Raw genomic sequence first — 11219 nt, 5'->3', positions numbered from 1 at the left:
ACAATGGTCGGGCAGTGGCGAGCGGGGTGGGGCTGGCGCCGAGCCTGCCCTTGGATGCCCCGGGGAAGGGCGCCGGGGGATGGGCTGTCCCTGGCCAGGTCTGAGGGACCGACCCAGCTCGGGGCTGTCGGGGGGGAGAGAGAACCCCCCTCCGCCCTTTCCCTTCAGGTTCTTAGGGCTGGCCAAATCCTTCCCAAGACAGCTTGTCTGGAGAAAATCAGACCCAGCTGAAGAACATGTGTCCATGGGGGAAACCCGGGAAACTGAGTCTCCCCACACAATAGCAGAGATTCTCATCTTGCATCCTCTCCTGAGCTAATGACAAAGGTGGATGTCCCGGGTGGGCCTGTGGAATGGGAGAGGGGAGGAAGTCTATTGTCATGCAGAGGGACATGGAAAGACTTGTCTGAAGCTTATCCCCTGCACTGGGGTCAAGTCGGAAGGGAGGGCACAGAGGGGAGCAGGAACCGGCCTCTCTGTGGTGGGGCTGGCCCCTGGGCAGGCGTGGGGGTGATGGCTGGAAGTGGGATGGCGCGTGAGTTGGCACCAGCCAGCGGTGGAGGCAGAGACTCAGAGGTCAGGGATCTCTCTCTCTGTCTCTGTCTCTCTCTCTCGCCCTCAGGGAGCTGAGGAGAGTAAGGTGGCGCCCCCTGCCCACCTCGCCTACCTCTCCATGGGCCCTTCTTTCTCTGGCCGCTCCAGGAGCCCTGCGGGCTTGGGTTCAACCCCCCACACACCGCACAGGGCAAGGGCGCATGCGCGAATGCCGGGTCCTAGGGCTGGCCTCGGGGGGTCCTCAGAGAAGGCCCCGCCCTCCCTCCAGGCTCTGACCCAGCTGCAGCTCTTCCATCGCCGCCCTTCTGGACTCGGCTTCAGCTGTCTCCCTCCCCTCCCCCACTCCCACTCAGCTTGGAGGCCGCTTCCCTGCCTTGAAAGCTTTGCTCTGGCCATGAGGGCCACAGACCTACTGGGCTTCAAGCTTAAGGCTCTGCCTGGGCCTGCTGCTTCGGCCAGGGGCTCATTTCTTCCTGGAAAGACAAAGCCATGGCCTCACCCCACGCCTACACTTTGCCATGGCAGGCAGCCCAGGTGTAGGAAAGGCTCTGTGGAGTCAGAAGTGCCGAGACAGGCAGATGGCACCAGAGGGTTTGGGGGCCAGGGCGCAACTGGTCTAGGCCCTCCTCCCGGGAGTCGGGGAGGCCCGGCCTTCCTAGTGCCCAGGAGACGGCTCCGGGGAGAAATCCGCCATGGAGGGCACGCGGGAGGCCCTCTGCCTGAGGTGGCAGGTGTCACGCCAGGGCCACTGCAAATCTGGCTCGGCTTGCCTGCTTTCTCCAAAGGAGGCTGGCCGACCAGCCGAACCTGGCACCTGCGCCAGGCCCCTCCCAAGGGGACGAGTTCCAGAGGATAGAGCCCTGGGGGCAGCTGCCAAGTCTCCTGGGGCGTGTGCTGGGCCCCCGTCAGAGGAGGAAGCAGCCTGGTAAACGGTGTGCCAGGCCTGAGATCTGGAGGCCTCCCACAGCCGGGTCCCTGTCCTGCCCAAGCCCCCCGAGGGAGGACGATGGTCGGGCAGTGGCGAGCGGGGTGGGGCTGGCGCCGAGCCTGCCCTTGGATGCCCCGGGGAAGGGCGCCGGGGGATGGGCTGTCCCTGGCCAGGTCTGAGGGACCGACCCAGCTCGGGGCTGTCGGGGGCAGAGAGAGAACCCCCCTCCGCCCTTTCCCTTCAGGTTCTTAGGGCTGGCCAAATCCTTCCCAAGACAGCTTGTCTGGAGAAAATCAGACCCAGCTGAAGAACATGTGTCCATGGGGGAAACCCGGGAAACTGAGTCTCCCCACACAATAGCAGAGATTCTCATCTTGCATCCTGTCCTGAGCTAATGACAAAGGTGGATGTCCCAGGTGGGCCTGTGGAATGGGAGAGGGGAGGAAGTCTATTGTCATGCAGAGGGACATGGAAAGACTTGTCTGAAGCTTATCCCATGTTCTGGGTCAGGTCGGGAAGGGACAGCACAGAGGGGAGCAGGAACCGGCCTCTCTGTGGTGGGGCTGGCCACAGGGCAGGCGTGGGGGTGATGGTTGGAAGTGGGATGGCGCGTGAGTTGGCACCAGCCAGCAGTGGAGGCAGAAACTCAGAGGTCAGGGATCTCTCTCTCTGTCTCTGTCTCTCTCTCTCGCCCTCAGGGAGCTGAGGAGAGTAAGGTGGCGCCCCCTGCCCACCTCGCCTACCTCTCCATGGGCCCTTCTTTCTCTGGCCGCTCCGGGAGCCCTGCGGGCTTGGGTTCAACCCCCCACACACCGCACAGGCCAAGGGCGCATGCGCACCTCCTGGGCCTAGGACTGGCCTGGGGGGGGGTCCTCAGTGAAGGCCCCGCCCTCCCTCCAGGCTATCACCCAGCTGCAGCTCGTCCATCGCCGCCCTTCTTGACTTGGCTTCAGCTGTCTCCCTCCCCTCCCCCACTCCCACTCAGCTTGGAGGCCACTTCCCTGCCTTAAAAGCATTGCTCTGGCCCTGAGGGCCACAGACCTATTGGGCTTCAAGCTCAAGGCTCTGCCTGGGCATGCTGCTTCAGCCAGGGGCTCATTTCTTTCTGGAAAGACAAAGCCATGGCATCACCCCACGCCTGCACTTTGCCATGGCAGGCAGCCCACGTGTAGGAAAGGCTCTGTGGAGTCAGAAGTGCCGAGACAGGCAGATGGCACCAGAGGGTTTGGGGGCCAGGGCGCAACTGGTCTAGGCCCTCCTCCCGGGAGTCGGGGAGGCCCGGCCTTCCTAGTGCCCAGGCCACGGCTCCGGGGAGAAATCCGCCATGGAGAGCACGGAGGAGGCCCTCTGCCTGAGGTGGCAGGTGTCACGCCAGGGCCACTGCAAGCCCGGCTCGGCTTGCCTGCTTTCTCCAAAGGAGGCTGGCCGACCAGCCGAACCTGGCACCTGGGCCAGGCCCCTCCCAAGGGGACGAGTTCCAGAGGATAGAGCCCTTGGGGCGGCTGCCAAGTCTCCTGGGGCGTGTGCTGGGACCCCGTCAGAGGAGGAAGCAGCCTGGTAAACGGTGTGCCAGGCCTGAGATCTGGAGGCCTCCCACAGCCGGGTCCCTGTCCTGACCAGGCCCCCCGAGGGAGGACGATGGTCGGGCAGTGGCGAGCGGGGTGGGTCTGGCGCCCAGCGTGCCCTTGGATGCCCCGGGGAAGGGCGCCGGGGGATGGGCTGTCCCTGGCCAGGTCTGAGGGACCGACCCAGCTCGGGGCTGTCGGGGGCAGAGAGAGAACCCCCCTCCGCCCTTTCCCTTCAGGTTCTTAGGGCTGGCCAAATCCTTCCCAAGACAGCTTGTCTGGAGAAAATCAGACCCAGCTGAAGAACATGTGTCCATGGGGGAAACCCGGGAAACTGAGTCTCCCCACACAATAGCAGAGATTCTCATCTTGCATCCTCTCCTGAGCTAATGATAAAAGTGGATGTCCCGGGTGGGCCTGTGGAATGGGAGAGGGGAGGAAGTCTATTGTCATGCAGAGGGACATGGAAAGACTTGTCTGAAGCTTATCCCCTGCACTGGGGTCAGGTCGGGAAGGGATGGCACAGAGGGGAGCAGGAACCGGCCTCTCTGTGGTGTGGCTGTCCCCGGGGCAGGCGTGGGGGTGATGGCTGGAAGTGGGATGGCGCGTGAGTTGGCACCAGCCAGCGGTGGAGGCAGAGACTCAGAGGTCAGGGATCTCTCTCTCTGTCTCTGTCTCTCTCTCTCGCCCTCAGGGAGCTGAGGAGAGTAAGGTGGCGCCCCCTGCCCACCTCGCCTACCTCTCCATGGGCCCTTCTTTCTCTGGCCTCTCCGGGAGCCCTGCGGGTTTGGGTTCAACACCCCACACACCGCACAGGCCAAGGGCGCATGCGCGACCTCCTGGGCCTAGGACTGGCCTGGGGGGGGTCCTCAGTGAAGGCCCCGCCCTCCCTCCAGGCTCTGACCCAGCTGCAGCTCTTCCATCGCCGCCCTTCTGGACTCGGCTTCAGCTGTCTCCCTCCCCTCCCCCACTCCCACTCAGCTTGGAGGCCGCTTCCCTGCCTTGAAAGCTTTGCTCTGGCCATGAGGGCCACAGACCTACTGGGCTTCAAGCTCAAGGCTCTGCCTGGGCCTGCTGCTTCGGCCAGGGGCTCATTTCTTCCTGGAAAGACAAAGCCATGGCCTCAACCCACGCCTGCACTTTGCCACGGCAGGCAGCCCAGATGTAGGAAAGGCTCTGTGGAGTCAGAAGTGCCGAGACAGGCAGATGGCACCAGAGGGTTTGGGGGCCAGGGCGCAACTGGGCTAGCCCCTCCTCCCGTGAGTCGGGGAGGCCCGGCCTTCCTAGTGCCCAGGCCACGGCTCCGGGGAGAAATCCGCCATGGAGAGCACGCAGGAGGCCCTCTGCCTGAGGTGGCAGGTGTCACGCCAGGGCCACTGCAAGCCCGGCTCGGCTTGCCTGCTTTCTCCAAAGGAGGCTGGCCGAACAGCCGAACCTGGCACCTGGGCCAGGCCCATCCCAAGGGGACGAGTTCCAGAGGCTAGAGCCCTGGGGGCGGCTGCCAAGTCTCCTGGGGCGTGTGCTGGGCCCCCGTCAGAGGAGGAAGCAGCCTGGTAAACGGTGTGCCAGGCCTGAGATCTGGAGGCCTCCCACAGCCGGGTCCCTGTCCTGCCCAGGCCCCCCGAGGGAGGACGATGGTCGGGCAGTGGCGAGCGGGGTGGGGCTGGCGCCGAGCCTGCCCTTGGATGCCCCGGGGAAGGGCGCCGGGGGATGGGCTGCCCCTGGCCAGGTCTGAGGGACCGACCCAGCTCGGGGCTGTCGGGGGCAGAGAGAGAACCCCCCTCCGCCCTTTCCCTTCAGGTTCTTAGGGCTGGCCAAATCCTTCCCAAGACAGCTTGTCTGGAGAAAATCAGACCCAGCTGAAGAACATGTGTCCATGGGGGAAACCCGGGAAACTGAGTCTCCCCACACAATAGCAGAGATTCTCATGTTGCATCCTCTCCTGAGCTAATGACAAAGGTGGATGTCCCGGGTGGGCCTGTGGAATGGGAGAGGGGAGGAAGTCTATTGTCATGCAGAGGGACATGGAAAGACTTGTCTGAAGCTTATCCCCTGCACTGGGGTCAGGTCGGGAAGGGATGGCACAGAGGGGAGCAGGAACCGGCCTCTCTGTGGTGTGGCTGGCCCCGGGGAAGGCGTGGGGGTGATGGCTGGAAGTGGGATGGCGCGTGAGTTGGCACCAGCCAGCGGTGGATGCAGAGACTCAGAGGTCAGGGATCTCTCTCTCTGTCTCTGTCTCTCTCTCTCGCCCTCAGGGAGCTGAGGAGAGTAAGGTGGCGCCCCCTGCCCACCTCGCCTACCTCTCCATGGGCCCTTCTTTCTCTGGCCTCTCCGGGAGCCCTGCGGGCTTGGGTTCAACCCCCCACACACCGCACAGGCCAAGGGCGCATGCGCGACCTCCTGGGCCTAGGACTGGCCTGGGGGGGTCCTCAGTGAAGGCCCTCCCTCCCTCCAGGCTCTGACCCAGCTGCAGCTCTTCCATCGCCGCCCTTCTGGACTCGGCTTCAGCTGTCTCCCTCCCCTCCCCCACTCCCACTCAGCTTGGAGGCCGCTTCCCTGCCTTGATTCTTTGCTCTGGCCATGAGGGCCACAGACCTACTGGGCTTCAAGCTCAAGGCTCTGCCTGGGCCTGCTGCTTCAGCCAGGGGCTCATTTCTTCCTGGAAAGACAAAGCCATGGCCTCACCCCACGCCTGCACTTTGCCACGGCAGGCAGCCCAGATGTAGGAAAGGCTCTGTGGAGTCAGAAGTGCCGAGACAGGCAGATGGCACCAGAGGGTTTGGGGGCCAGGGCGCAACTGGGCTAGCCCCTCCTCCCGTGAGTCGGGGAGGCCCGGCCTTCCTAGTGCCCAGGCCACGGCTCCGGGGAGAAATCCGCCATGGAGAGCACGCAGGAGGCCCTCTGCCTGAGGTGGCAGGTGTCACGCCAGGGCCACTGCAAGCCCGGCTCGGCTTGCCTGCTTTCTCCAAAGGAGGCTGGCCGAACAGCCGAACCTGGCACCTGGGCCAGGCCCATCCCAAGGGGACGAGTTCCAGAGGCTAGAGCCCTGGGGGCGGCTGCCAAGTCTCCTGGGGCGTGTGCTGGGCCCCCGTCAGAGGAGGAAGCAGCCTGGTAAACGGTGTGCCAGGCCTGAGATCTGGAGGCCTCCCACAGCCGGGTCCCTGTCCTGCCCAGGCCCCCCGAGGGAGGACGATGGTCGGGCAGTGGCGAGCGGGGTGGGGCTGGCGCCGAGCCTGCCCTTGGATGCCCCGGGGAAGGGCGCCGGGTGATGGGCTGCCCCTGGCCAGGTCTGAGGGACCGACCCAGCTCGGGGCTGTCGGGGGCAGAGAGAGAACCCCCCTCCGCCCTTTCCCTTCAGGTTCTTAGGGCTGGCCAAATCCTTCCCAAGACAGCTTGTCTGGAGAAAATCAGACCCAGCTGAAGAACATGTGTCCATGGGGGAAACCCGGGAAACTGAGTCTCCCCACACAATAGCAGAGATTCTCATGTTGCATCCTCTCCTGAGCTAATGACAAAGGTGGATGTCCCGGGTGGGCCTGTGGAATGGGAGAGGGGAGGAAGTCTATTGTCATGCAGAGGGACATGGAAAGACTTGTCTGAAGCTTATCCCCTGCACTGGGGTCAGGTCGGGAAGGGATGGCACAGAGGGGAGCAGGAACCGGCCTCTCTGTGGTGTGGCTGGCCCCGGGGAAGGCGTGGGGGTGATGGCTGGAAGTGGGATGGCGCGTGAGTTGGCACCAGCCAGCGGTGGATGCAGAGACTCAGAGGTCAGGGATCTCTCTCTCTGTCTCTGTCTCTCTCTCTCGCCCTCAGGGAGCTGAGGAGAGTAAGGTGGCGCCCCCTGCCCACCTCGCCTACCTCTCCATGGGCCCTTCTTTCTCTGGCCTCTCCGGGAGCCCTGCGGGCTTGGGTTCAACCCCCCACACACCGCACAGGCCAAGGGCGCATGCGCGACCTCCTGGGCCTAGGACTGGCCTGGGGGGGTCCTCAGTGAAGGCCCTCCCTCCCTCCAGGCTCTGACCCAGCTGCAGCTCTTCCATCGCCGCCCTTCTGGACTCGGCTTCAGCTGTCTCCCTCCCCTCCCCCACTCCCACTCAGCTTGGAGGCCGCTTCCCTGCCTTGATTCTTTGCTCTGGCCATGAGGGCCACAGACCTACTGGGCTTCAAGCTCAAGGCTCTGCCTGGGCCTGCTGCTTCAGCCAGGGGCTCATTTCTTCCTGGAAAGACAAAGCCATGGCCTCACCCCACGCCTGCACTTTGCCACGGCAGGCAGCCCAGATGTAGGAAAGGCTCTGTGGAGTCAGAAGTGCCGAGACAGGCAGATGGCACCAGAGGGTTTGGGGGCCAGGGCGCAACTGGGCTAGCCCCTCCTCCCGTGAGTCGGGGAGGCCCGGCCTTCCTAGTGCCCAGGCCACGGCTCCGGGGAGAAATCCGCCATGGAGAGCACGCAGGAGGCCCTCTGCCTGAGGTGGCAGGTGTCACGCCAGGGCCACTGCAAGCCCGGCTCGGCTTGCCTGCTTTCTCCAAAGGAGGCTGGCCGACCAGCCGAACCTGGCACCTGGGCCAGGCCCATCCCAAGGGGACGAGTTCCAGAGGCTAGAGCCCTGGGGGCGGCTGCCAAGTCTCCTGGGGCGTGTGCTGGGCCCCCGTCAGAGGAGGAAGCAGCCTGGTAAACGGTGTGCCAGGCCTGAGATCTGGAGGCCTCCCACAGCCGGGTCCCTGTCCTGCCCAGGCCCCCCGAGGGAGGACGATGGTTGGGCAGTGGCGAGCGGGGTGGGGCTGGCGCCGAGCCTGCCCTTGGATGCCCGGGGAAGGGCGCCGAGGGGATGGGCTGCCCCTGGCCAGGTCTGATGGAGCGACCCAGCTCGGGGCTGTCGGGGGCAGAGAGAGAACCCCCCTCCGCCCTTTCCCTTCAGGTTCTTAGGGCTGGCCAAATCCTTCCCAAGACAGCTTGTCTGGAGAAAATCAGACCCAGCTGAAGAACATGTGTCCATGGGGGAAACCCGGGAAACTGAGTCTCCCCACACAATAGCAGAGATTCTCATCTTGCATCCTTTCCTGAGCTAATGACCAAGGTGGATGTCCCGGGTGGGTGGGCCTGTGGAATGGGAGAGGGGAGGAAGTCTATTGTCCTGCAGAGGGACATGGAAAGACTTGTCTGAAGCTTATCCTCTGCACTGGGGTCAGGTCGGGAAGGGACGGCACAGAGGTGAGCAGGAACCAACCGGCCTCTCTGTGGTGGGGCTGGCCCCGGGGCAGGCCTGGGGGTGATGGCTGGAAGTGGGATGGCGCGTGAGTTGGCACCAGCCAGCGGTGGAGGCAGAGACTCAGAGGTCAGGGATCTCTCTCTCTGTCTCTGTCTCTCTCTCTCTCCCTCAGGGAGCTGAGGAGAGTAAGGTGGCGCCCCCTGCCCACCTCGCCTACCTCTCCATGGGCCCTTCTTTCTCTGGCCGCTCTGGGAGCCCTGCGGGCTTGGGTTCAACCCCCCACACACCCCACGTCCTAGGGTAGGACGCAGGCATAGACCCTATAAGCCTACTGTCCGGGCCGGCCCCACAGACTGGTGAGTTTGCGGGTCTCACCAGACTGGCGTCTATTTACACAAACTTTGCTGTGGGTTAATATGCACATGAAGTGAAGGCCATTGCCAAGGGCATCTTGGAAGCCAAATAGGCTGCAAATTTGGTGGGCACAGGTCGAGAAGTTAAGAGCCATTAGGGCGCTCGCCACTTTCAGAAGACTCCCGTGACAGGATAAGTTGTGTCACGGAACGGGGTAGAAGACACATGTCCCCCGCCAACTGCAAGAAAATGTCCATGCAATGACGAGGTACTCTGTAAAGCACACAATCCCCAACCCCGTGGCACCTCCCCACCAGGTATTATTCTGACTCCAAGAGACCTAAGGCGTGGCTAAAGCTGTCATTGTGCACATAAGAAAAGAACCGGATGAGGTTTTTCCTTCTGTCTTGTTCTGTGTCCTGAGAAAACTTGGCTTTGTGACCAGTGAGAATATTCTCCTTGGTCTCCACCATACGGAAGGTGCATTTACCGGGGTGCCCCTTGGTGGCCAGTCGAGTAGACTGGGGTTCTGAACTGTCTCTTTGTCCGGCTGTGCCAAGCTCTCAGGGGAGTTTGTCATAAAGGACCCAGTCCATAAGGGCTTTTGTCGTCTTAACCTTCGTTGCTTGTTAGTGCTGGAAAAATCCCACTCCAATATTGCCTGCCTGGTGTCACAGATTAGCGGGTCTGTGACTGGAGGCGTCCCACACTATTGTAGGAGACCGGAGACACCGTTTTCACTACACCATCCTTACCGCCTGTGTAACGAAGGTCTTTACTTTCTCTGAATATCTTTGGGAGTGAATTCTGTGGATCATGGGGGCTACATCATCTGCGCCCTCACCAGGGACGCCTCTTGCGTCCATGGTAAAAATTTACTCTAAGCATGGGAAAGTTACCACCGGGTCTTTCCTTAAAAAGGCTTATTGGATCCAGTCACTATTGGAATAAATATACAAATGAAAATCCTACTCGTCAATGGCCAGACAACAGATCCTTTGAATTGGGAAAACTTCTAAATTGAGGAAAAAAAATATGTTTTGAGAGCTCTCACACAATTGTTTAATTGGTACCTAAAAAAGGGCCATAAAAAGGAAGGGAAAAATTTAAATAGCCTTAAGACCTTGACTCAGGTTACAATTGAATTGAGAACATGTAAAAGTGTAAGTGTTGATAAGATTATAAAGGTTGGAATGTTTGAGCTAATTTTATATAAAGAGGTTACATCAACTTTGCCTGTGTATGTTTTAAAATGTCTGACTGGGAATGCTTCCCTTGTCCAAAATTAGAAGACCAACACCTATTGATAAAAATCTTAATGATAACTATTTTTAAAGGTATAAGAGGTGATGAAATTTACATGAACTTTTGTAAAAAAAACTGATGTTATTTCTATTACAGTACTGGTTAACAAAAATAGTAATTTAAATGATGGCTAATTTTATCTAATGTCTTATGAAGTCTTATAGACAATCTAAATAATTATTGGCAACAAGTAACTAGTTGTGAAAAAGATGAATGTTGGGCGAACTTTAAATAATAATTATGTGTTATGGTGTTTACAGCTTCCAAAATCTTTTTGGTGACTTAAATCTTTAGAGTTTTGCTAAATTTTGTGATAAAAATTCACTGAGTATCATCATTTCCAAATAAGATAAGATATTAGACATTGATTGCGAAAGTCACGATTGTCTACATTTGGCTTTTCATTACAGGAAAACTAAAAGGTGTTTTGGGTCTATTGGTAAACATGTGTTTTATTAAAAGATTGTACTATAAAGTAACATATTTCTAGAAGTTATGAAGTGTTTATAAATTTTCCAAGCCACAATATACTAATGTAAAAGAAAGTTTATCATGGTTTACTTAGTTTTTACTTACAAATTCGGGTTTATAAGAGTTAAAATTTCTAATTAGTGTATGTGATTGAAGCTACTAAATATTAAGAAAAAATATGTCTGTGTACAAGGAAAGTAAGATGTATAAAGAAGGAACAAAGAATGGAAATATTTTGTTTGATTGATTAAGAAAGATAAATTTGTCTTCAAGTACTAGGAGGGAAAAGAAAGACATGGGACAAATTCTGAATGTAAAATGAAAGTTATAGGTTTGTGGAAGAGGAATTCTGGAAAAGGAGTTTTTGTATGGTGAAGTTGGCTCAGATTGAAATGAATTTAATTAAGTTAATGAATTTTAATATCAGAAGGAAGCTGGTACAAAATTATAATTTGGTCTTCTTTCTCTTAAAAGGATAATTTTCTTGAACTTGATAAAGAGGTTATAAAAGATTTTTCTTTACCTTTGGATAAGTCTACCTAAAAGACAGAAAAAAAAAAAAACTGTTAAAATAATTTCCTGTGTTCAAAAGACTGAGGTTTCTCTATTAAGGTTTTTGGGCTGTTAATGATCTCTTTGCTTTAACATTTTCTATTTTTGACAAGCTCCCCAAAATTCATATCTTAAATAAAGTCTTTTTTTTTACTTTTTTTCTTTGAGAATTTTCAAAGGGCCCTAGAACTTCTTAAAGAAATTTGCTCTCTTCCTATAATGGGAAAGATACTAAGTTTATTAGGCTTATTCAGTATGTTAAATTGCATGGAAAGCATTGTC

This window comes from Diceros bicornis, chromosome 31 (genome assembly GCF_020826845.1).
Source record: "Diceros bicornis minor isolate mBicDic1 chromosome 31, mDicBic1.mat.cur, whole genome shotgun sequence".
NCBI lineage: Eukaryota > Metazoa > Chordata > Mammalia > Perissodactyla > Rhinocerotidae > Diceros > Diceros bicornis.
The sequence above is the reverse complement of the archived record's forward strand: the minus strand, read 5'-3'. Positions refer to the sequence as shown.